The sequence below is a fragment of the Cryptomeria japonica genome, chromosome 7 (assembly GCF_030272615.1).
Source record: "Cryptomeria japonica chromosome 7, Sugi_1.0, whole genome shotgun sequence".
NCBI lineage: Eukaryota > Viridiplantae > Streptophyta > Pinopsida > Cupressales > Cupressaceae > Cryptomeria > Cryptomeria japonica.
This window is the reverse complement of record NC_081411.1, coordinates 244,530,374-244,554,935: the sequence shown is the minus strand read 5'-3', so window position 1 is coordinate 244,554,935 and position 24,562 is coordinate 244,530,374. Positions and strand designations below refer to the sequence as shown.

General features: G+C 33.8%; 1 protein-coding gene across 4 annotated transcripts in view; it reads left to right on the top strand.

Moving 5' to 3' along the window:
- The window catches only part of LOC131051479 (uncharacterized), a 59,681-nt gene that overhangs the window by 18,240 nt on the left and 16,879 nt on the right, over nucleotides 1-24,562 (top strand). For 3 of the 4 annotated variants that reach the window (XM_059208043.1, XM_059208042.1, XM_057986031.2), the window contains exon 2: nucleotides 15,622-15,930. The gene's annotated coding sequence lies outside the window, so the exon portion shown is untranslated. Of the gene's footprint in view, nucleotides 1-15,371; nucleotides 15,468-15,621; nucleotides 15,931-24,562 lie in introns of those variants that run through there. The other variant, XM_059208041.1, reaches the window with a different exon arrangement.

The following is a 24,562-nucleotide window of genomic DNA, read 5'->3' as shown; positions in this document are numbered from 1 at the left end:
CCTCACTAAGCTCAGTTAGCTCAGTTTTATCATATGCAATTTCTACAATGTTTGACTCTGGTACTTGGGAGCTTGGAAAGCCAAGGAGCATTGACCTAGACTTAATGTCCTATAGTCCCTTATTAGCATAAATGACTTCAATAATATGGTTGTCTTCTAATTCATTTAGTAGAGATGCAGTCGTGGGGTTGGAGGTGTTAACATCACGGGTAGCCTCTGCAAATAATGTGGATTTAGATCGTTTGGGGGTCCAAGACCTGTGCACCATTTTTGTAGGGTTATCACTCATGCTAGCATCACCAGCACCGCGATCAGGCTTCTCTAAATTTCTAACCATATTTTTAACCAGGGAGGTGGTCAGAGTTTGTGAAGCTTTTAGTATGTCATCATTCATAGTGATGGGGTATTTGATATTGGTAGTCAACTGATTAGCAGTTTGATCACCAACTTGGATTTGATTTAAGGCAAGTTGTTGGGCATTCTTTCATCTCCTCTTTCTTGGTGTGATTGTTTGAAAACAATCAGAAGGCAAATCCTCAGAAATTTTGGAGGGAACGGAAGCAGGGTTGAAGGGTTTGGTAGTGGTGTCCACAATCATTGGATTTAATTCAACAAGGATGAGGCTAGGAGCCGAGCTTAGGGAGGGATCATCTTTAGGGTTGGTATTGTTTCTAACAGTATGAAGGTTGCTTGGGTTAGGGATCAACTCCTTATCGGAGATAGGGTTTTCAGATGTTCCTACTAGGTTAGTGTTATTTTTTTGTTTTTTGCGGTTGATGATTGGGAAGTTCTTCCAAAGATGCCCTTCTTTTTTTCACAAAAACCAGGCGTTGAGTCCTCTAAGTATTTCAACAGGGAAAACAAATGTTTCATCACCGATGTTAAGGTTTAGTAGAGGAGGGATGTCAACCCCAGGTTTAGTAGAGGAGATATGGGCAATGCATAGATTGCATATGCTTGTGAAGTGGGATTAGTGTCCAAAATATGACACCTATCAAATTGATATTCAAACAATGGAAAGAAAAGGTTGTTGATCTCTTTTGACTAAATTGCCAATTTTATGGATTAGAAACAAAGAAGAAGAACGAATATTCAAAATCAAAATGATTGGTCATTTGGTTTTCTTCGTTATAATAATGACAACACAAGCAATATTTAAAATCTTTAAGGAGGTGCTAGATTGGTTGCAAAATGTTTTTGAATTTATAGTAGCTGAGTTATATCGATCAAAACCATGGAGTCACATTTGATAATAATTATTTTGAAGGTCTTCTTTTATGGTTAAGCCTATCATAAAGGCTTGAGCTTCCTATTGGTTCTTTTCAAGATTTTGATATCAATGTCAAGATAAAATTATCATTTTTATCATTGCTAATGTAACTATCACTCGAAGTTCTAGAGTCTCTTTTTGATGTATCACAAAATTTAACTTCAAGGAATTTAAGACGGGTTGTTTTCATTTAATTTGAAATCTATCAACTAGTATTTTAGTAAATGCTAATCAAATATTTTTGAGTTTTATATTAGGCCATGTTTTTGCGATGATAAAGTTCCAAAGAGTATTGCATAAATTAATACTCTTTTAATTTGACCCATTAAATTCTTCAAAATAGAGGCCTTCAATTGTACTTATAACTTCCTAGACTTTTGAGAATTCATTTCTAAAAATTTGGTTCTCCATCAACCCTCAAATTCCATATTGTAATGGACTCCATTTTTTAGATGGATGTGAAAATTCCATATAGACATGACCATCATGCCAACTTCAAACATCTAGATGATGATGACAAATATTTTTTAAGTGTACATAATGTCAATTTATTTTCAATTTTCACAAATCAATTTTATGTGGAGAAAAGGTTCGGGATATAATTGATTAAATTTAAAGGTATCAAGATCAATCTGTATAATATTTTTTAAGACCTTCAATTAAGACTTTCTTAAAACCAAGATAATATATTTCATGATAATGATGTATTGATCATAATGGCATCAATTTTATTCTTCCATTATCAACCTTATATCTAACTCCACTAAATTTATTTATATAATTTTTATATCTATTTCAATTATTTATCAAACACGCTTTTCTAAATTAGTTGTTTCCAAATAATAACATGTATTTTCTTTACTATTTCATTTAACTTAACAATCAATACCCCTAAATAATATATTAGAAACATGAAATAAATAAAATGATAGATTAATTAAGTCGAGAGGCTTCTACAATAGCAGCAAATTTACACGTCAACATTTAGGGGTTTTGAAAAAAATTGACGGTCATTTGGATTTCAATTGTGTTTACAGCCTTAATAATAATAACTAGCAATTGTACCTTGGTGTGCAATACTTTGAATAGGTATGCAAGGTCGATTAGAGAGAATTGGTTTGTTTATTGCATCAATTTGTGCAATACACGAGATGAATGGGAGAGAGAGAGAGGGGGGGGTAAGGATATAGAGAGGAAGACAAGGTTAGAGATGAAGATGAAGATGGAGATGGAGAATAGGGCTATGGAGAGAAGGAGATAGAGAGGAGAGGGGGATTGATAAATAATAAAGAGATAAATATATAGAGAGGGAGATATAGAAAGACAAGATAAAGATAATATGTAAGGGTAGAGAGATCGAGAGATAATAAGATCGAGATAAAGGGAAAGACATGGATTTACATAGAAAATAAGGAATAATTGTAGAGAGATATTTAGGGTAGGGAGAGGGAGAGATGTATGGTAAGAAGAGATAATAAGGGTCCATCACCAACAAACTCATGTTATGTTTGCAACAGTTAGAGAGGAGAAAGAAGGAGAGATAGAGAGAGATAGAGGGGTAAAGAGCAAGAGAGAGGGGGTCAGAATATAGAGATAGAGAGGGAGGATGAGAGGGAGAGATAAAGAGGAGAGGACAGAGAGAGATAAAAATGGAAGAAATAAATATATATAGAGGGAGAGATAAAAAGATAAAAATAGAGATAGGAAGTGATGTAGAGAGGGGTAGTAAAAGGGAGAGATATGGGGATAGAGAGAGAGATGAAGAGATAACGAGATAGAAATAGAGTGAGATAGAGGGGCAAAGACGTCCATGAATAGGGATGTATGTAGAGAGGAAGACATGTTTAGAGATAGAGGGATGAAGATGAATATCAAGTACAATAGGATAATGGAGATAAATAGAAAGTGTAGAGAGAGATATATAGGGAGATAGATATATGAGAAGAAAAAGAGAGATATTAAATGGTATACCAATTATACAATGTATGCACAAAATAGACCATTTTTTTCCTAATTTACCCTCCACACCTCTTTAGCATACCCATTGCATACCAAAGTATAATTATTATGGCACGAGAAGTCTATAATGATAAAATTATTCCTTGTGCGTAAAACACTATCACACTTATTTTGCATTAGGTGGTGTTAGAATCACATTGGCAGAGTAGCGAGAGAGTGGAATAGTACCGCTAGTGGAAGGTGATTAGGCGTGATTAAGTTAAACATAATAAGTAGAAGTGAAAGAGTCATGTGTTGTGTTTTTAAGAGAACTGTGGAAGGAGTGTTGTTGTGTGGGTATAATTAGATTTCATTACGAACAAGATCATGTTATGTTTGGAATAAGGAGAGATAATAAGTTGTATTGTCTATCAAAAACCCGAACTGGATAAGCCATTAAGCACTGATAGCAATGCAACAAGAAACTGGAAAAATCAAGGGGAAACCATGAGAGGAAGTTGAACATTGAGTAACTCAGAGTGATGCAACGAAACATGCAACAAGGGTTACTAGGACCTTGACCTGTGGGAGTTAGGCTGATTATGTGGCAGCTACATGATGATATATCAAAGAATAGATGCACTTTTTATGGAGTCCAGTGGTTTGCAGGCAAGCATCAGGATAAGGGGAGAGAAAGAAGATTCCCGTGACATCGGTTTGCATGCCGAATAGATCGAACATCACAACACTTGTTTGACATTTGTGAGGGGACACCACCATTCTCACATCATTCTTTATCTGAATCGTAGGCTAATCCTGGTAATCTTCCATCATATGTAACTTGGCCAAACAATACCCTGTTGATAAACCCCAAATTCCTTTCAACCCCAAAAAAACTCCCAATAAACAACTTGCGTCAAGGAGCACCCTTCAAACCAAAACAAATTACACAGAGCTGGAGAAAGAAAACCCCTTCCACATTACTTTCCGATCCACAAGCACTTAACTCAGATGCAGAAGGTAATGGGCAATGTCTAAATGAAATAGCTAAAAAGGGTAGTCGGGCTCTAGTCTTGCCAAAGAACAAGATTGCTGCTAACACTGAAAAATCTGGCAAATCTGAAGGTGTGTATAAGATCATTTTTCCGGACCATATTATTCAGCCTCAAATAGATCTGCTATGCGCCACAACCCTCATTGGTAAACTTCATTCTACTGTTTCCTTTATGCAACTTTCATTATGGGCTAAATAGAATTGGTTGGGCTTGAAGGATAAGCAGTCTCTCTTTTTTATTGCCATTTTTGTTTCTAAAGAATATAGAAATTATGTTCATAGATTTAAGGGATGGTTCTATAAGGGTATTGGTATTATCACTTTGACGTGGGTTCCAAAGTTTAGCATGGAGTCAGTTCCCCCTCTTTTCATGCCTTTTTGGATTACTCTCCCGGGGCTCCCTCTTGAATATCATGATCCAGATATTGTGGAAATTTTGGCTAACCATATGGGTATTTTTATGAAGCACGATCTTATCCCATATGAACTTGCCCATTTAACCGCCAGGGTATGCTTATTGCTAAACCTCACAAAGCCACTTCCCAAGTCCATTATAATGACTTCCTCCATAGGGAAATGGAATAAAGACATTTGCATACAGGGCATTAGAGATATTGATGACCCTATAGATAAATTGGGTCATTTTAATTCGCAGTGTCAAGGTTCGGGCATTGATGTTGTTAGGGTCTGCAAGGACTTTGTGACTGATTACCATAAATGCTCCTTTTATCAATCTGCTCCATCTCCTCCTTCTACAACAAATGGGACAACAAGTGCAATTAACTCAACAGAGAGCTCCGTACCTCTAAACATTGCTGATAATATTACAAGACCTTTCTAGGGTGGTTAGTTGTTTCAAGATGTTTCTCCTTTCTCTCTGATCCTCTCTCAATCCCTTTTGGGCTCTATGATTGACGCTTTAATTCCAGCAGAAAAAAGAACAAAGCCCTCCAATTTGAAGAAATCTCCTCCATATCAGATTGTTATTTCTAGTTTGAGTTCTCTGCAAAAAATTGGGGGGAGATACAAGAAAGTATCTTTTAAGATCCACTGCTCTTCAATCCTGGTTGATTGGTTGTACAAGAAAATATTTGCTTCCTCTCTCTTTAGGAAGCTCACTTCTTCTTTTTTGGGTTTAACTTCTATGGGAAACTCAGATACTCAACTCTAGGAGCTCTATATATCACAGAATGCAAAGGTCGACCTTATTCACAACTTGATGTTTAATTGCCAACCTTTCCATGTTATTCAACGCAGTCCTTCCATTCTTGGATCCTCATCGGATTCTCCAAAAATTGAATTAATGGCCCATGATATCTTTATCTCTGTTGCATCGAACTTGATAGATGAAATTGCTCTTGAGGAATTTCCAGAAATTTAGGGTGTCCCTGTTGTTGATGCTATGCCTCTTGCTCTCAATACTTCACCACCCATTCCCTCATCCTTGTTAGAATCTAGTCATGTTGAACACCTTGTGGTTGAAGATAATTCATATCAGCCCTTTCAGCCTTCCACACAGCTTGACTTTGATTTTGGTCAACACCTCTCTCTTGTTCAAATGGTTACTTCATTTCCTCTGTTATATAAAACACCTAAAAAAAGAGGTCGGAAGCCAAAGATTCTTAAAACCCAAGAAGAGATTGCAGCAGGTATCCAGACCACAATTGTAGATAAGTTTTCACCCCACACAAGACCGAGAAGAACATGTTGTTCTTCTCGGATGCAATGAGGATCTTATCTTGGAATGTCAAAGGTTTGAATGCCTCTGACAAGAGAGGGCGGATCAAGCAGCAACTGGATTCCTCCCAAGCAAACATCATTTTACTACAAGAAACAAATCTTTTAGATGAAGCCACTCAAAAGATTTTTAAAAAATGGACTTTATGGGATTTCATACATATTCTTGCATTAGGGGCTTCAGGTGGTATTCTGACCTTGTGGAATACCAGGACAATCAAAGCAAAAACTTTGAGTGAAGGGACAAATTGGCATCTTATTCTTATTAAATTTTTTGATATATCCTTTGTTCTCTTCAATATCTATGGCCCAACAACTCTTCAAGAGAAACATGCTCTTTGGAATACTATAACTTGTCAGATCCAACAACAAGGAGTTCAGAAAATCATCTTAGGAGGTGATTGAAGACTTTAGATCTTTTGTCTCTGATAACGCCCCTTCTGACATTTCACTTTCTAATGGTCAATTTACATGGACAAACCAGAGAACTTCCCTTCAAATTGCAAGTAGATTGGACAGGTTTTTCACTTCATATGAATGGATCCTTCAGAAATATACCTTCAGCTCTAAAATTCTATCGTTCTTCGGGTCTGACCATTTTCCTATTGAATTATGTCTAGATAAACATGAAGTTTCTCATCATAGATCTTCTTTTAAGTTTGAAAGAATGTGGTTTCGACACCCACATTTTCATGCTCTACTTCGTCAATGGTGGGTGAGTGCCCCCTTTTGCACGGGGAACAAAATGTTTCAACTTTATATGAAAATGCAGTTTGTAAAAGCAAATATCAAAGTCTGGAATAGGAAAGTATTCAAAAATATCTTTGCAGAAAAAACAAAGGTAGAGAAGGAATTAGAGGACGTCAATGAACTTATCTTTTCTACTGGGATTAATCCAAAAACTTTCTTAAAGCAGAAGCATTTAAAAAGCTACTGGGAAGAATTGTGCTCTAGAGACAATAAATCAAGGGAATTATGGCTAAAAGAAGGAGATACAAATACTAAATTCTTCCAGGCTTCTGCAAAGATTAAACAAGCTACATCTACTATCTTTTCTATAAATGCCTCTTCTTCGGGGGAAAACTTAACTAATGAACAAGAAATAAGGGAAGCGGGTGAATTCTTCTATAAAAATCTTCTTGCTCCCTCCCCTCCTTTTGTTTCTGAGGAGTCCAGTGTTGACATATTGTTAGACTCCATTCCTTGTCTGATTTCACAACGTGATAATGATTATTTGATGCAACCTTTCTCTCTTGCTGAATTACAAGAGGTGGTATTTTTGATGGCTACTGATAAGTCTCCAGGCCCTGATGGTTTCACCATGCTATTCTTTCAAAAGTGTTGGGACGTTTTAGGCTTTGATCTTTTAATGGCTTTGGAGGAGTCAAGACAAAAAGCTTTTATTCTCAAGAACTTCAATTTAACCCATCTTGCTCTTATCCCCAAATCCAATAACCCTCAATATTTTGCAGATTTTAGGCCTATCTCCTTATGTAATTCAGTGTACAAGATTTTTACAAAAGCTATCTATGGCCGGTTAAAATCCTTGATACCTAAAGTAATATCTCTTCAACAAGGAGGTTTTGTTCCTGGCAGGGAAACATCAGAAGGTGCGCTTGGGGCCCATGAAGTTATGCACTCGATTAACTCTTCATAGTCCCCTTCTTTTATAGCTAAATTAGACTTGTTGAAAGCATATGATAAAATATGTTGGTCCTTTCTTTTGAGAGTGCTTAAAAAGTTTGGCTTTTCGGACAAGTGGTGCAAATGGATCAAAAATTGCCTCTTTGGGGCACATTTTTCAGTTATTGTTAATGGTAATCCTTCTGGCTTTTTTCGAGCCACCCAAGGGGTTCGACAAGGTGACCCGCTATCACCTTTTATATTCATTATCATGGCAGAATCTTTTAGTAGATTGGTCAATAAGCAGTTGAGTTTGGGTTTCTGGAAGGGGGTATGCATCTCTAATACCTCAATTTCTATCACCCACACCTTATTTGCATATGATACACTTTTATTTGGTTGTTCCAATATACAAGAAGCAAGGCATATTAAGAAAATATTGGACATGTATACTTCTGGATTTGGACAGAAAATCAGTGCGCAAAAATCTAAACTATTCATATTCAATACTTCTGAATTGGTGTCTAACAACATTATCTAGACATTGGGCTTTCCAGTGGATTCTCTTCCATCATCGTACTTGGGTATGCCTTTCTTTATAGGAGTAGGAAAACCTTCTTTTTGGAATTCTGTGATTGACAGATTTAAAAGAAACATTTATGTGTGGAAAGCTAGATGGTTATCTCTGTCAGGGAGAATCCTTTTTGTCAAAATTGTTTTGGCTACAATTCCAAACTACTACATTTAAGTCCTTCAAGCCCCGAAATCTATTCTCTCTCATATCGAGAAAATTAATCGGAATTTTATTTAGAAATGTAATCTTTCAGAAGAGAAAAAGATCCTGCTTGTGTCTCTCAACAAAATGACTCCAAGGAAATCTACGGGCAGGGTGGGTCTGCACTATCTGTCAAAAAGGAATAAGGCATTTGGGGGAAAGCTAGTTTGGAATATGTATGAAAAACCACATGCTTTATGGTGTCAAATTTTGCAAAAAAAGTATTTAGATACTCCTACCCCTTCACGTATATTTACTATCCTTGATCCTCCATCAGGATCTGTAGTTTGGAACTTCATGATGGACTCTAGGAATGTGATTACTAGATACTTATCGTGGCAAGTACATAATGGCAAATAAGTCAACTTTTGGCATGATTCATGGAGTGGTTTCCCCCCTCTTAATCTGGAGGAGTCCCTAGTAGATGTGATCCCTATATTTACTGCTCATTTTGGTTCACACCTTTATGATTACATAGATGATCTTGCGAAGCCTTGAAATCGTGTCATTTCGAAGAAGCCAACTCTACTCCTAATCTCCCCAGGTCAAAAGGTAAAATTTTCTTTGATTCTCAAGAACTGCATTATCTTTATCTCTAATGGTTTGGACAAATTGATATGGTGCCCTGCGAAGAATGGAAAGTAATCTATCAAGGAAGGTTATAAGGCAATTCATCAAATGTCTGTTCAATCCTATTCACAAAGAGCCTACAATTTTTGTTGGAATAATAGTGTTCTTCCCAAGGCAGGGATGTTTGCTTGGCTTGCTCTACATAAGAGAATACTCACGAGTGAGAGACTTGTTAAATTGAATATTGCACATCCATTTGCTTGTGTACTTTGTGGTGAACACAGTGAAACGTTAGATCATCTCCTCCTCCAATGTGATTTTGCTCACTATTGTTGGATGTTCGTGCTTGATAAGCTTTCCTTTAGCACACCTCTTCTAGATAATGTATGGGATTTGTTCCAGTCATGGCCAGTCTTATACTCATCCTCTCTTTCTGCATGTATTTGGAAAGTTATCCCATCCATAGTAGTATGGTCACTTTGGTGGGAAAGAAATAAGCGTATTTTTAGAAAGGAAGCATCTCCTCTTTCTGAAGTTTTCAATTATATTGAAAAATCAGTAATAGAACTGGTTAATGCTCAAGTTTCAAATTAGTTCAATTCAAATAGGGAATTTACTTCTTGGGATGGTCAAGTTATTAACTGTTGGAAGGGCATCTCTATTCTTGTATCACCTTGTCTTTCGAGAGTGGGAACTAGTAAAATTGATAGAAATAAAGTGAAATGGTGTCCTCCGGATTCAATGCATTTCAAACTAAATTTTGATGGCTCCTCTAAAGGGAACCCAGGTGATGCAGGGATAGGAGTATGCATAATGGATCACACAAGATGTGTTTTAGCTTTGAAAGCTGTTGTTATTCCGTCGGGTACTAACAACTTTGTAGGGGCATATGCTTTACTTGAAGGTATTCTACTAGTAAAAAAACTGAACATCTCATATACACACATTGAAGCAGATTCAACTATTATTATCAACGCTTGTATAAAGAGATATTGATAATTGGCAGATAAGATATTTACTTGAACGAGCATGGACACTAATTGATACATTTACAAACTTCTCCATTTCACATGTGTATAGAGAAGGGAACCGGGTGGCAGATCATTTTGCAAATATGAGAAGTTCCAAGGAGGAACTTAATATGATGGGTCCGAATTGTGATTTTGATTCTTATCTAATTCTTAAGGCAAAAATTTTGGAGGATATGGGTACAGGATAATATTACATATAGCTATACAGTGGTCTTTTTCATAATGATATAAATTGGTATGTGTGATATTATAAGTGCAGGTTCCTCTGGTTTTGGTGCATTTGTATATTGTGAAGGGATATTGATTTGAGAAGTGTGCAGGATTGTAAGTTGGATAAAGTCATAAGTGAGACAGATTGTGGATTGCTATGTAAATGTGCACAACTCTCGTGATGTTTTAGTTTAGATTGCATCTTGTTCAATACATTCCAAAAAATATTAGATACTGGGGGATGTTTTATGGCACTCGCTATTCTAGACACTATAAGATATTGTATTTCTTGGCATATTTGAGATTTAAATCTCACAACCTTTCTATGGATTGTAGAGCAAGGATTGGAGTTTTTCTTACTGGTTCTTTTTTCCGGGAGCTCTTTGAATCAACTTTATATAATAAAATATATTAAGTGGCACCGCCACCTTGTTTTGTAAAAAAACAAAAAAGAAGATAGGAAGACATAGATAAGATGGAGTTCAAGAAGAGGGATATAGAGATAAAATGATGGGGAGGTAAAGACAGAGAGGAGAGAGATAGATAGAGATGGAAAATGTAAATATTTTGACAAGGAGAGAGAGAGAGGGAGAAAATGATAGGAGATATAGAAAGATAAAGATAAAGATAAATATAGGAAGTGATATATATAGTGAGAGAGGTAGAGAGATGTAAAAGTAGAGATAGATGGATAGATAATGATACATAGATATATAGAGGGAGAGATGAAAGAAGAAATATGGAGGGATAGAGATAGAGAGACACTATATATAGATATAGTGGTGTAGGAAGAGGGAGAGGGAGAGGAAGAGAGAGACAAGAATAGATAGAGGGATAGAGAAAGAGATAAGTAGACAGATAATGTGTGTGTGTGTGTGTGTGAGAGAGAGAGAGAGAGAGAGAGAGAGAGAGAGAGAGAGAGAGAGAGAGAGAGAGGCAAGGAGAGGAGAAAGGAACAAAACAAAGGAGAGATACAAAAAGAGAGAGAAGGGGGGAGAGTGAGATTGATAAAGAATAGAAAAAGAGAGAATAAGATATATATTATATTTATTTAATTTTTATTATAGAACTAGGTAATGTATAATAATAAATTTAACTTAAATACTATTTTAAAAATAAATTTAATAATTTGCATTACATAAATATAATTAATCATTTTGATTGTATTATTATATAGTAATAAATATAACTTTTGAAATATTATAAATTAATTATGTGATGTTTGTATGTAAAGATAATACATAATAATAAATATACAATTAATATAATATAGATTATATATCTTAAATAACAAATTTAATGTTTTAATTTTAATTAATATAATAATATATAAATATTATTTAATATAAATATAATATTATTTTTAAATTTTAGTTTTACAATTTGGAAGACAACATAGCTTTTTGACCTTGTATGAAAGAGCTAGGCCTTTTTGTTAAAAGTAAATACAAAAATCCACATGTAGATCAAACAAGAAAATCCAAGTTAATATTGTTACAAGAATAAATGCAATGCTCAAATACCAAACAAAAAAATAGAAAACTGCAAATCATCAAAAGAAAAGGAAACAACCTAGGTACATGAACGTAGAGTATCTGGGAAACAACCTAGGTACTTAATTTTAATTGAGTATTACTTTGAAATGATAATACAATTTATATTTTAGCATTACTAACAAAGTATTAAAATGGAAAAATTATCCCCTAAGAGAATATTGTGCACTATATGCTACTAAAGAGTCACTCTATATAGATGAGGTATTAAACTTCTTCAGTATTTCTTTGGACTCCAAACACATGCATGTTAATTGAATAGAGCTTATAGCTTATTCAATTCAAAACATAACAAATGACATTGGACTTATAAATATTTGTCATATGTGAAGGCCTGAAATGATGTCATTGCTGATATTTGTATGCATAAAAGGCATGGAAGGTCAAATATCTAGGAAATCTTGGTCTCTTCTTAAATACATAATTTGTATATACATGAGATCATTTGATAGGCATATAGAAAATGATGTTTGTTGTGCAACTAAAGTCTCAATGGAAAAGTGATAGAGAGATATAAAGAGTGATATAAATGAAGAGATTGGGAAACATAGAGGGAGAGGGAGGGGGAGAGGGAAGGATAGTTAGTTTGATAAAGGATGAGATAAAGTGATTGAGAGATAGAGATATAAGGAGATATATAGAGAGAGTTGTAGATGTGGAGAGATACAAACAAGTGGATAAATAGGGAGAAATAGACATAGAAAAGTAGAGATAGAAAGAAAGAGGAGGGAGAGAAAGGGAGAGAGAAAGAAAGAGAGATATATGGGGTGATAAAGAGAAAGATAGAGATAAATGGGATGAATAAGAGAGAGAGTGTTAGAGATACATGATAAGAAAAGGGAGAGAAAAGTGGAGATAGAGAGATAGAGGAAGACAAAAATGAGAGAGATGGGTAGAGAGGGAAAGAAGAGGAGGGGAGAGGGAGAGATAGCTCAATATATAAAGAGAGAGAGGGAAAGATGGATAGATATATGTAGAGAGGGATGGAGAAAGAGAAAGATAGAGGTTAATATGAAGGTGGAGAGACAGATGAAGAAGGAGAGAAATAGATAGAGAGATATTTAAAGAGGTATAGGGAGAGATAAAAATAGAGAGATAGGGATGTACATACGGAGTGATAGAGAGGTAGAGATAGAGATATATAGGTGAAGAGGGAGATGGAGAGATATAAAGAGATATAAATGTTTAGATAGAGTGATAGAGAGATAGAGATATAAGGACACAGAGAGAGGAGGATAAGAAGAGAGGGATATAGAGATAGGAAAACATATAGAGAGAGGAGGACAATCAGATAGGGAAGAAAAAGAGAGATTGAGATATATGGGGAAAAAAAGGGAGAGGGAGGTAGATATGGAGACTTATAGATGGGGATAGATAAATAGGGAGAAAGGGATGGGGGAGATAGAGAGGGAGGGAGAGCAAGGGAGAGAGAGAGAGATAGGTAGAGGGGGGAGAACGAGAGAGAGATGGATAGAGAGAGATTAATATATAGGGAAGAAGATGGAGATGCGAGATATAGATAGATGGAAAGGGATAGGGGAAAGATATAGTGATATACAGAGATAGATGGAGAGATATACACAAAGAAATATATAGATAAAAAGAGATAGAGAAAAGTGAGAGGGAGTGATAAAGAGGAAAGGAGTTATATTGATAGATAACGAGGGGTAGGAAGAGAGAAAGAGATTGCAGGTAGAGATATGTGGATAGAAAGAGAGAGGGAAATAAACAGATAGATATATATAGTAGAAGAGATGGAGTAAATAGGCGGAGGTCAAATAGAGAGAAATAGAGTGGAGAGGAGATGCAAAGAGGGAGTGATAGGGAGAGAGAGGTAGAGATGGAAGTAGAAAGGGAGAGGGAGAAATAAAGATATAAAGAGAGAGATATTGAGAGATAGAAAGATAGGATATTTTAAGTGATATATAAAGAGGGGTAGAGTGCGGGATATATATAGAGTGGAAAAGCATGAGAGATAAAGGAGGCGATAAAGACAAGTAACAGAGAGAGAGAGAGAGAGAGAGAGAGAGAGAGAGAGAGAGAGAGAGAGAGAGAGAGGAAGAAACAGTTTGTGTGTCTGTGAGAGAGTGAGAGAGAGAGAGAGAGTTCTCTCCTTAATTTGTGCAAATATGCGTCTCCATTAAAATAAGTTACAACTTGAAATTGATTTTTATTTTGGAAACACAAACATGTCACACAAAAATGTAATACTTAATTATTGATATTTTAGAAATTTGAACTATGAATCTCCATCTTGAAATTTTCATTACAGCTTATAAATATATTGAGAGTTACATCTAGTTGGTTTTTGTGGGGAGTGCATTGAATCTCCTAATTTAAGGCCTTTATGTTAAATAGTGATTTCTATTTGATAATGGTATTCGTATATAATGATTTTAGATTAACTATATTTGAGCTAATGTGTAATCCTAAAAGTAATCTAGCATAATATTTATATTACTCAAAGTCTAGTTAGGTTATCTAACATTCAGGTAATAATTTAAGACAAATATTTTTTTTTCTTTTAAGAGATTGGATTTCTTTCTTAATAAATTCTTGTCTATGCAAGTAATTTGTTTATAAGGACTAAAAAAGCATAAAAAAATAATAAAGAAGAAGGGGACATTCAAGGGAATCATTGATGTCTACTAACAATACATAAGAAAACGATTAGATGATAAACTAAAAAGTTAAGTGTCAATTTTAAAGATTATATAAACTATGAAGTTAAATAAACATGCATTGTAAATTCATTTGTATAGAAGAGAAAATAAACAAACTTAATCACATAATAAAAAAGAAGGTCAATCAAATAAAAATAATAATTATATGACATGTCTCTTAAAATATAAAATTCATATTTTAAATATTTATATTGATTGTCAATATTAACCATTGCAATTACTCAAAAATATATAATTGATAACTATTCCATGAAATAGTTAGTAAAACCCCTTCCAACTTCTAATATGCACCAAAACATTATTATACTTTATACATTAAAATATAATTGATGCATTCAGGGAAAAAACAAAACAACCATTGGAATGAAATTAAAACCCTAACCACGTAGTTCTAGAACTCAAACTCCAAATCATGTAAAAAAAGGTTAATTTAAATTGCCACGGACAGTGAGCTTTTCGTATTCTATACTGGTTCCTTTTATCTCTTTTGACCTTCCCAAATTAATGCAGAGAAAGCAAAAGCAACAAACCAAAGTTGCCAATATTAATGGTAATAAAACGGGATCACGAGGCTACGATGTGAAACTCGGTTATACTCCATAAAAACTCTGATTATTGATTCTCCTGTATTTCTCCACTATCTCTGACAGTCAATTATTGACTCTTCTACTCTCTCTTTTCTGTCGGGCAACATTTTACGCTGCACTCTTCTCCATAGCAAATAGAATATACACTTTTTCTTTTTGAACTTTATTACAGCAAATGGAATTTACACTTTTTCTTTTTGAATTTTTGTCTCTGAATTTCTTCATGTGGGCTTCTGTTTTTTAGAACAACTTAAAGTAAAGTTAGTGAGATTAAGTAAATAAAACAATAAAATGGAGGCGAAATCAAGCAAATATGAAAAACTAAAACTATATAAATAGGTAAACAATTTCTTGCTGGAGTTAAAGTGCTGTGCGGCGAGTAGATCTGATATTAGATCCGCTGTGACAAGGTTTAGCAGTGCAGTAATCCTCGAGGTAGTATATCTACATGTTTGGTAAACTATTTTAATTTATTTCCTACATATAATAACATTTAGAACTAAAGCGGTTGCTGCTTCTTGTATAACAAATTTCTGTTTCGTTTCGTTACATCTGTTCTATCTAATATATGTTTTTTTCCTCAATACAGTTTCAAGTGTAGATCTGAGACGATTTGTGATCTAGTGCAGAAGTGGTAAAGCTATGGGGGAGATAGTAAGTGTGCGTTTCCAGAAGGTTGAAAGGAGTTATTTCAGCACTCCAACTGGATGGCGCCTCGCTACTTTTGAGGAAGCCAGAGATGGGGTGGATATGATTAAGGAGCATAATATTTTAGAGAAATGGGACAGAGTACGTTTGCTGGATGGCTGGATACTTGGTTGGGGTTATGATTTTAAAATGGGAAATGACTTTAAAGGGTGTTTGGGCTACATGCTTCTCGTTCAAACTCATGCTTCGGGTATGCTCTCTTATTCTTACATCAAATTTCTATCGTACACGTACAACTAATATTATATTTGGGTGCGAGTGTTTTAAACGTCCGATTGGCTACCCTCGCCCCTCTAAAATTTGTTATTTGTGCGAGAAGTATTTATCCCTTTGACCTAAGTAGGTTATTTGCAGATTAATTAATTCTAATTACATTTAACATACCGAAATTAAGCTTTTCGACCAAAGGCGTAATTCAGAATTAAATTGAGTATTGCTCAAAAAGTAAGAAATAGTTATAATAATTTGAATTATTTTAATAATTAATTATAGTTGGATATAAAAGGGAATGGGAGTTGGATATAAATAATTTGGATATATAGTTGGAAAAATCAATTAAATATTTAGACTAGTTCTTTTGGAATATGCTTTTAAGTTATATATGATTTAGTTTGTGTTTCTTTTGAAATAATATTTTGATATTTGTACATGGAGACACATAGTACATACTCTTTTGCGAAGTTGGGTTCACTTGCCTAGTCTTTTATCTACTTCTATGTGCACTTATTCTTAGTCCTATCTTTATCAAAGTCCTATAAAATATATACCTACCCCTTACAACATTCTCATGATCGAAAATTCCTATATGTTACCACTTACATTATCCATATGATTGCACATTTGTGTATATTCATCCTATCCATTTCCTTATCACACCCATATTTTGGACCCTTATATAAAATTCACTAAAATTGACTAATGCTTGTGACGACATCCTTGAAAGAAGAAGTCACCTCATCTTAAGAGTAAATTTTAATTTCTAAATTTATTCAATTGATTACTCATGTCTCTTTTCCAAAAAATACTAAGAATGTGCTTCTATAATTTGATAATGTATGGTAAATTTGAATATTTTTATTGAAATTATTCTAGTTATCTCTCAAATGAATAGTCTATTGACATCCTAAAGCATCGAAAGAGAAATTATTAATGACCAACCTAGTACACTAAAAAAGGAAAAAGTCTATATTTTAGGTTTTTGATTCTTGTCTTCAATATTTGAACAACCATAGGGGGCTAATATAGGTAAAGACTGTTACAACCTATCAAAAGTTTACTAAAATAAACTCAAACTCACGTTGATAAATAATCTTAAGTTTGACTAATACCAATATGGTGAGTAGAAGAGTAAAGTTCCAAGTTATGGCTTGGACGAGTTTGGGCTTCAAAGGCCAAATCACTATGTTTGGTTCTTAAATCTATATGTTCACAATTGTAGAGCATAAAGTATCTACTTAAAGCTAGGGAATTACGATAGTTTAGACTAATGAGATAAGACTAATACTAGACTATATTGACAAAAATGGGTCGATTGATTGGAGTTAGAAAATCCTCTACATTTCTATCTTTGGAAGGCTAAGAAAAGTAATCCTAAAGGTCAATTATAAGAGAAGAACAAGAAAATGGAAATAGAGTAAGAGTTTTAGTTAACACCCATCCTATATGTACAATGAAATCCCAAAGAGTTTTCATTAGATATTACTTATACTATCTCACTCATAATAAAATTAAAATCCATCTTTCAAGTAAATACAAATTTGTTTTGTATAGAAAAATGAATTTACCATTTTTTAGTTCAATATGATATCAATTATAATATCATACATAATTGTGGACAAAATATTAATCCATAATCCTCAAAGGATAGTTATCAAGTATAAAATATAATAAGATAAATTGAATGGTTTAATAGTATCGTATCATTACTATTATGCAATGAAAAATTGTAAAAAAAATAAAAATAATTCTTCAATTGTCAAATTCTCAATAGAAATTTTGTATATCTCACTAATCACAAAAATTTAGTAAAAATTTGTCTCATTTTCATTGGCTAAATTTCAATTTTTACGATTAAGCTAGATGATTCTTACGTATTTATATCTAACAAATGGAAGAAGTTTGTGAAAACTTACTTAAACATGACCAAGCATTTAGAAGATTGTGTTTACTTTCTCTATAGACACATCACTTGGAAGTTAAATTTTATAAATAAATAGTTGATGAGCACTTTAAATGATAAATAGATATAGATAATACCAGTCAAATTAGACCCAACTAAAATGAAAAGTGATTATAGAACTATTCACTCTACAAAAACATAAAGATTTATAAGAAAATTAAGAGCACCAAGATGATGTGATTCTATATATAGTGATAATTAATATATATAACCTTGATAGAAAGGATTCAATTCGTTAAGAAAGAGAACAACAACCACAACTCAAATGAAATACAAAGAAATAAAATGGTATTGTATTGATTAATAAGATTTCGTTATAGAATATTATTAGCCAATTTGTAGAGGAACCTACTTTGATTAATAGTTAAAACAATATAATTAAATGCGTCTCAAACAATAGCCTATGCCTTATACCTAATAGGATTAGTACAAAACCTTTGTTTAATCATATTATTTAGTTTTAAGATGAGAATATGGAGATAATTATTAGATGATATGAAACACTGTTTAAGCCCATGCCATATGTTTTTTATTTAATTGAAGTTTTGTTTTTTTCTTTCAGTGTTTTACTATGTATATATGAAATTTTAATTATAATATAGACTTTATTTCTAAATACCTATAATTAAAATTAGAATCTCTCCTCAAATTTGTACCTCTAATGAAAAATTGGTGGTGTTGGTGAATACTTTATTGATATTATCAATCTACTATTTGATATTCAAGAATCACAAAATAATAGAGAAAAATCGCTTTATCTAAGACGTGATATAATAAGAATTTAAATATAATTAAATAAAGTCTATCCCCTCAAATTAGGGTGTTATCTTGATTTACGAAGGTGGATTGTGGTTGATATTTTTTTTCTTTTGTGTGTATATAGATGGCATGGCTGAAGTATCTAGTCCCATTAATAGGAAGCACAATATTTGGACTTGTAATTTACTTTATATTAGCTAGGGATAAGATGTGAAATATAACCTCCACAACCTTAATACTCTCTCTGCAATATTACTCATTTGAGGTAAAATCATTTCATTTGGTTCAATGATTTTGATGATAAAAAAGTAGTAGGATAACACTTTAAATCAATGCAAATGACTTTTTATTTAAGAGGATAAAATTTATTTTAAACAACAATGTTAAGTGATGATGCATGTAATAGGTTTAGTAACTTTTTAATAAATACGCAATGTAATTTGAACGGGTAATATAAATTGGTTCAATAAATAAGGAAAAATAGTTTTTAAGTGGCACAATTCAAGTATTGGATGATTTTAGATGATAGGGTAATCTTTCTTGATGAGTAAAATATAAATTAAGGATGATATCTTTTTTATACTTTAACTAGCACATAATTTTCAAGAGAAAAATATAGTGATAATTTTTAATTAAATTACCTTGGGCCAAAGGATAGGGAATTTTGAGCATATGGATAAAATTTATGTTGCATAAATTAATTTGATTACATTTGTAGCTAAGAATAACCTTTTTCAAGTAATTGATAATCTAAACAGGTGAAGTTGTATTTATAAAATTATTTATAAGGTTAATTTATCAATGAGGGAATCAAATTAGCTAAAACAATGTGCTAGGAAAAAGTGATTAGGACACCTTCCAAATAGCATAACATGACTTGGATAAAATTTTGGGTTATGGAATTTTTAATCAATAATTTTTTTACCACTTTTGTGTGCATGAATCTATTTAAGTAAGTACAATAAAGTAAATAAAAAGGGAAAAAAATTAGAACTAAAATAAAAAATACTTGGATTGTACATGTGAAATGCACATAAATTTTTATAATTAGTAAAATATGCTTTTTCATTTTATATTTATATTGTAAATAAATGGATGCAAGTCAAGGAGAGAGAAGGATTAGACACACATTGAGTGTTGTAACATGATAATGTGCATAGAAATAAATCATAAGCATGGTAAAGTGAGCATGATCTATATTCATTATAACATTAAGCATGAAGCATCAAAGTTATCATAAATAAAAAAATCAAGGGTACATACCTAAGATTCTTCATTATGTGTATAACATATGAAAGATATCCACACTACTTAGCTCTAACTAGTATTTAATTATGGATGTTTTTAGATTAGTAAAATTCATTGAAACAAAATTTACACCTAGAAGTGGAAATGTCTAGAGGATAGTAAAGTTTAAAATGTAAATAAATTTAGATTTAATATAACAAAAAAATTAGTATATAGAATTGGTGCCCCCAATTGTAACCTTTTTCTTTATAAATATGATATATAAGTAAAAAATTGTTTTCTAATGTCTCTTCATGTACACATCTTATATATTGATGGAACTTTAGAAGGATATACCTTTTCTTTCTTGTGAGAAGTATCTTAATATGCATATATTTCTCATTTATATTCTCATCATATATCTTTGTAATAATATTGATATATGATGTTCTATTGATGTCCATATGGATATATATTCTATCTATCTCTTTATCATGCATACCACATGATGCACACACTATATAAATATTCTTTTATTAACACAACTTTTAGTTTATTTATCATTATCCATGGAAGAATCTTACTTATCTTACTTATTATGATGATGTACTAAAGGACTATGTCAACAAATAATTATAGTTCTAATACATACCACATTCTTGTTTATATTGATGAATATATCATATTTAAATTTGCATTATTTGAAAAATAGTAATATTCACAAAGCAATAGGAGGGTGAATATTATGCTTGATAAAGTAACATGTACTCATATTATTTCCATGCATCTAATGATAGACACAAAAGTAATATGAGTAGTGAAAGACTTTGGCATGTTTCTAGTTGTAAGAACTAGCTTGGTTGGAGGTAGCTTGATAAGGTATGATTGAAAAAAATATCTGATATAGTAAATGTAGAATATCCAATACTCATAAAATTCCTTTGATTTCATATGTTTATTGTGGCATGATGTGATAATTATCAATAGTACTAACAAATGGTGAAATCTAGTGCTCATATTATTTATCCTATTGAATTATACACACAATTTGTAAACACTAATAAAGACTAAAAGTAAAACATTATATTAAATTATTCATAATATCTATTAATGGAGTATTGTCTTGTGGGATCTAGATGTGAAAGGCACCTAGAAACTTGAATTTCCTCAAATAAAATTTAAAATTTAAAATTTAAATGGAAACTGAGCTTCTTGCTTGTACCCACCTGCACTGGTGTTGTTTGCGATGAATGTTGCAGAGGGGGCCCCTCTTCGGGCTTCCCAACCACTGGGGAATCGAAATCATGAGTCTTGTGCTTGTCCTGTGCCTTTTGTGGACCCTTTGGTGGCAAAATATTTCTGGCGCCGTCCTTCTCCTCATTACTACTTTGACTACTTTTTTGTAGATGTAGAACCTTCCACATTAATGGACAAGGTCCTTGGTGAAATCCCTGATAAGATGGGAAAAATGTTTGACATTCCTATATCCGAAGCGGTATGTGTGGTCAATGAACATCAAGTGGAGATACCTGACGTGTTTCCAAACTTGACGATTTCAGAGTTGAGCCTTTTTCTGGTAGCAAAGTTCCTTTCTTTTTGCCCTTCTTTGGACCAGGTAAGAAAGTGGATGACAACTAAGTGGAAACTGAAAGGTAGTGTTTCCATTAATGCTATGTCACATGGTCTTTTCCTTTTATCTTTATTAATCAAGACAATGTGGCCTGCAGCCTCACAAATGGACCCTGGGCTTATGAAAGTAGTCACTTCCTTTCCTTGTGCAACTGGAAGCCAAATCTTGACCCATAGAAGGATTTAGTTGTTTTGGCTCCAACATGGATCTGTCTCCCTCACCTTCTCCAGGAGTTTTGGAACTTGGGGTTTTTTAAGGGGATTGCCAACTCTTTTGGTAAATTCTTTGTTGTCGACCACATTACCCAAACCCAGTCGAGATTATTGTTTGCTAGAATCTGTGTAAATGTTGCCATCAACAATATGCTACTGACCAAGGTAACTTTCCTTTCCAGATTGGGCTCATGGATCCAACCAATTGAGTATGAGAATGCTAAGGCTTTTTTCAAAACTGTAATAGATATGGGCACCTTAGCACAACTTGTAAGAAATATACAGGGATGAACCAACAACCCCCCAAGGCCATGGATAAATCGAAGGAAGAGTTGGCCATGTCCCCTATCTCCAACCAGATGTAGTGCCTCCCTCTTGGTCAGGGCCCCTCCAACCTAGAGTTGAGAGAAATCTGGCCCAAGACAAGGAAAAACAAGTTGATGACCTCACTGCCTCTTCATCAAATGGAGCTTTGTAGGATGGAGTGAGTCCACTACCCTTAAATAATAATACTGAAGAAAAAGTAAAAATAGCAACCCCGAAGGCAAGGGAGATGGTGATAGATCTAAGTCTTAGCTCAATTCAATAGAAGGATACAACTGGAAGAGAGGAGTTAGAAACAACAAAGAAAGAGAGTCAAATAACTCTACCTAAGATAAAGAAAATATAAATTTAGAAAACCAAATGAAGACCCCGAAGAGGAAAAGTAATGGAGGTTTTGTGAACCTTACGGAAAATTTACAGATGTTGGGATTTTCTTCTACCGCCCCAACCACCAAGTTGAAGTTTTGGCTCTCAGATGATGAGAGTGAGGACAAAGAGTGGACCCAAGTTACAACGAAGAATAAAAAGAAGAAAAAGGTAGATGTGGGTGGAGAGGGTAAATTAGGGAGACCTTCACAGAAGGATGCTAGGTTGAAAGATGCAACCAATGAAGTTTTAGAGGGAAGACAAAGAACCTTGGATGCTCTCTTTGAGAACAAAAAGAAGAAAACTTAAGTTATCCTAGATTTGGGATACTGCTTCTGTTCAGGTGAGTAGAGGTTCTTGTGTTGTGTTCAAATGAAGGTTTTATCCTAGAATGTCAGGGGCTTGAATAGTCCCCTAAAACAACATATGCTTAAATGTACTTTGATGGAATAGAAAGTGGATATTATTTTGATTCAAGAGACCAAAATGAAAGTTGATGTTTTCAAGAAGCCTATTAACTCCTTTTGGACCTCTATTAGTTTCCTTGGTAGTGATGTCGAAGGTACCTCTCGAGGCATTGCTACTCTTTGGAACCCTTCCTTCATTGGTGGCACTCTAATACAGTGAGCAAAAAAATTGTCTGATAGTTAAGATGCGGGATCTAAGAACTGAACTTCTATGGCTCCTTATTAATGTCTATGCACACAATGGGACATCCCCATGTGCTTCCCTATTGCCCTCTTTGACTGACCTAATTTTGAATTAGAGGAATGTGCTCTAGATGGTGGTTGGAGATTTAAACTCTCCACTTTATCCCTCAGAGAAATTGGGAGGTATTTAAGACGACTCTAACAATATGACTTATTTACTTGTTTTGATTTCAACTATGGGTCTGATGGACATAATCCTCAATGGCTCTAGATTCGTATGGTCAAACAGAAGGAAATGGAAGAATCTAATCCAAGTCAGATTAGATAGGGTCTTGGTGTCTAGTAACTGGGAAAAATTTGACTCCTCTCTATGCTCCTTGTTGAGAGCAAGATCTGATCACAATGCAATTCTTTTGTCCATGGAAGACTCTAGGGAGAAACAAGGGTACCCCTTTAGATATGAGATTATGTTGTCACACCACCCTGACTTCAAATCCCTAGTTAAACATTGGTGGAAGACCCCTGTCAGTGTTACCCCAATGTATCGTGTTGCCCAAAAACTCAAGATTCTTAAAGATAAGGTCAAAGGAATGAACAAGTACTCTTTTGGATAAATCTTTCAACAAAAGAATGAAATTATGATAAACCTTGAGATATTGCAGAAAAAGGTAGAGGAAAGAAAAGCCTCGGAGGAAGAAAGAAGGGAAGAAACTGAATTAAGAGATCAATGGGTTAAGCTAAGTAAGAAAGAGGAGGTATTTTGGAATAAAAAATCAAAGGTACAATGGCTCAATTAGGGGGATCAAAACACTAATTTCTTCCATCAGTCTACTTTGAAACACAGAAGCAGCGACAGAGTAAGAAAGTTAACTAAAGATGATGGCTCATATGTTGAGAATGAGGAGGATACGACTGATATGTTTATTCAATTCCTTAGTCTAAATAACCCAAATGATTAGGGTAGCTTCCAAGACCCTAACAACCTGCTTGATGTGATCCTGAAAGTCATCACTAATGAAGACCTTTCTCAGTTTTACTAAGAATAAAACATTTCAATAGGTCAAGAAGGAAATGTTGTCATTTGGAGCCTTTAAAGCCCTAGGCCTTGACGACTTTCCCCCTGCCTATTTTCAAGACAACTGGAAAATTGTGGGAGAGGAAATCTTCCATGCAGTGAAAGAGTTCTTCAAATCAGGTAAAATTATTAAGGAAATCAATGCTACTTTCATTTCCTTGGTTCCTAAGAATGACAATGTTGTCTCCACCAAAGATTTCAAATATATTATCTTATGCAATACTTTGTACAAGATCCTCTCTAAATCTATGGTTAATAGATTAAAACCATTGTTGGATAAGATGATCTTTATCAATCAAAAAGGATTTTTCAAAGGTAGACATATTTTAGATGTGATTGTTGCTCATGAACTTGTCCACTGAATGAAAACAACAAAAAACCCTCTATGGCCTTCAAATTA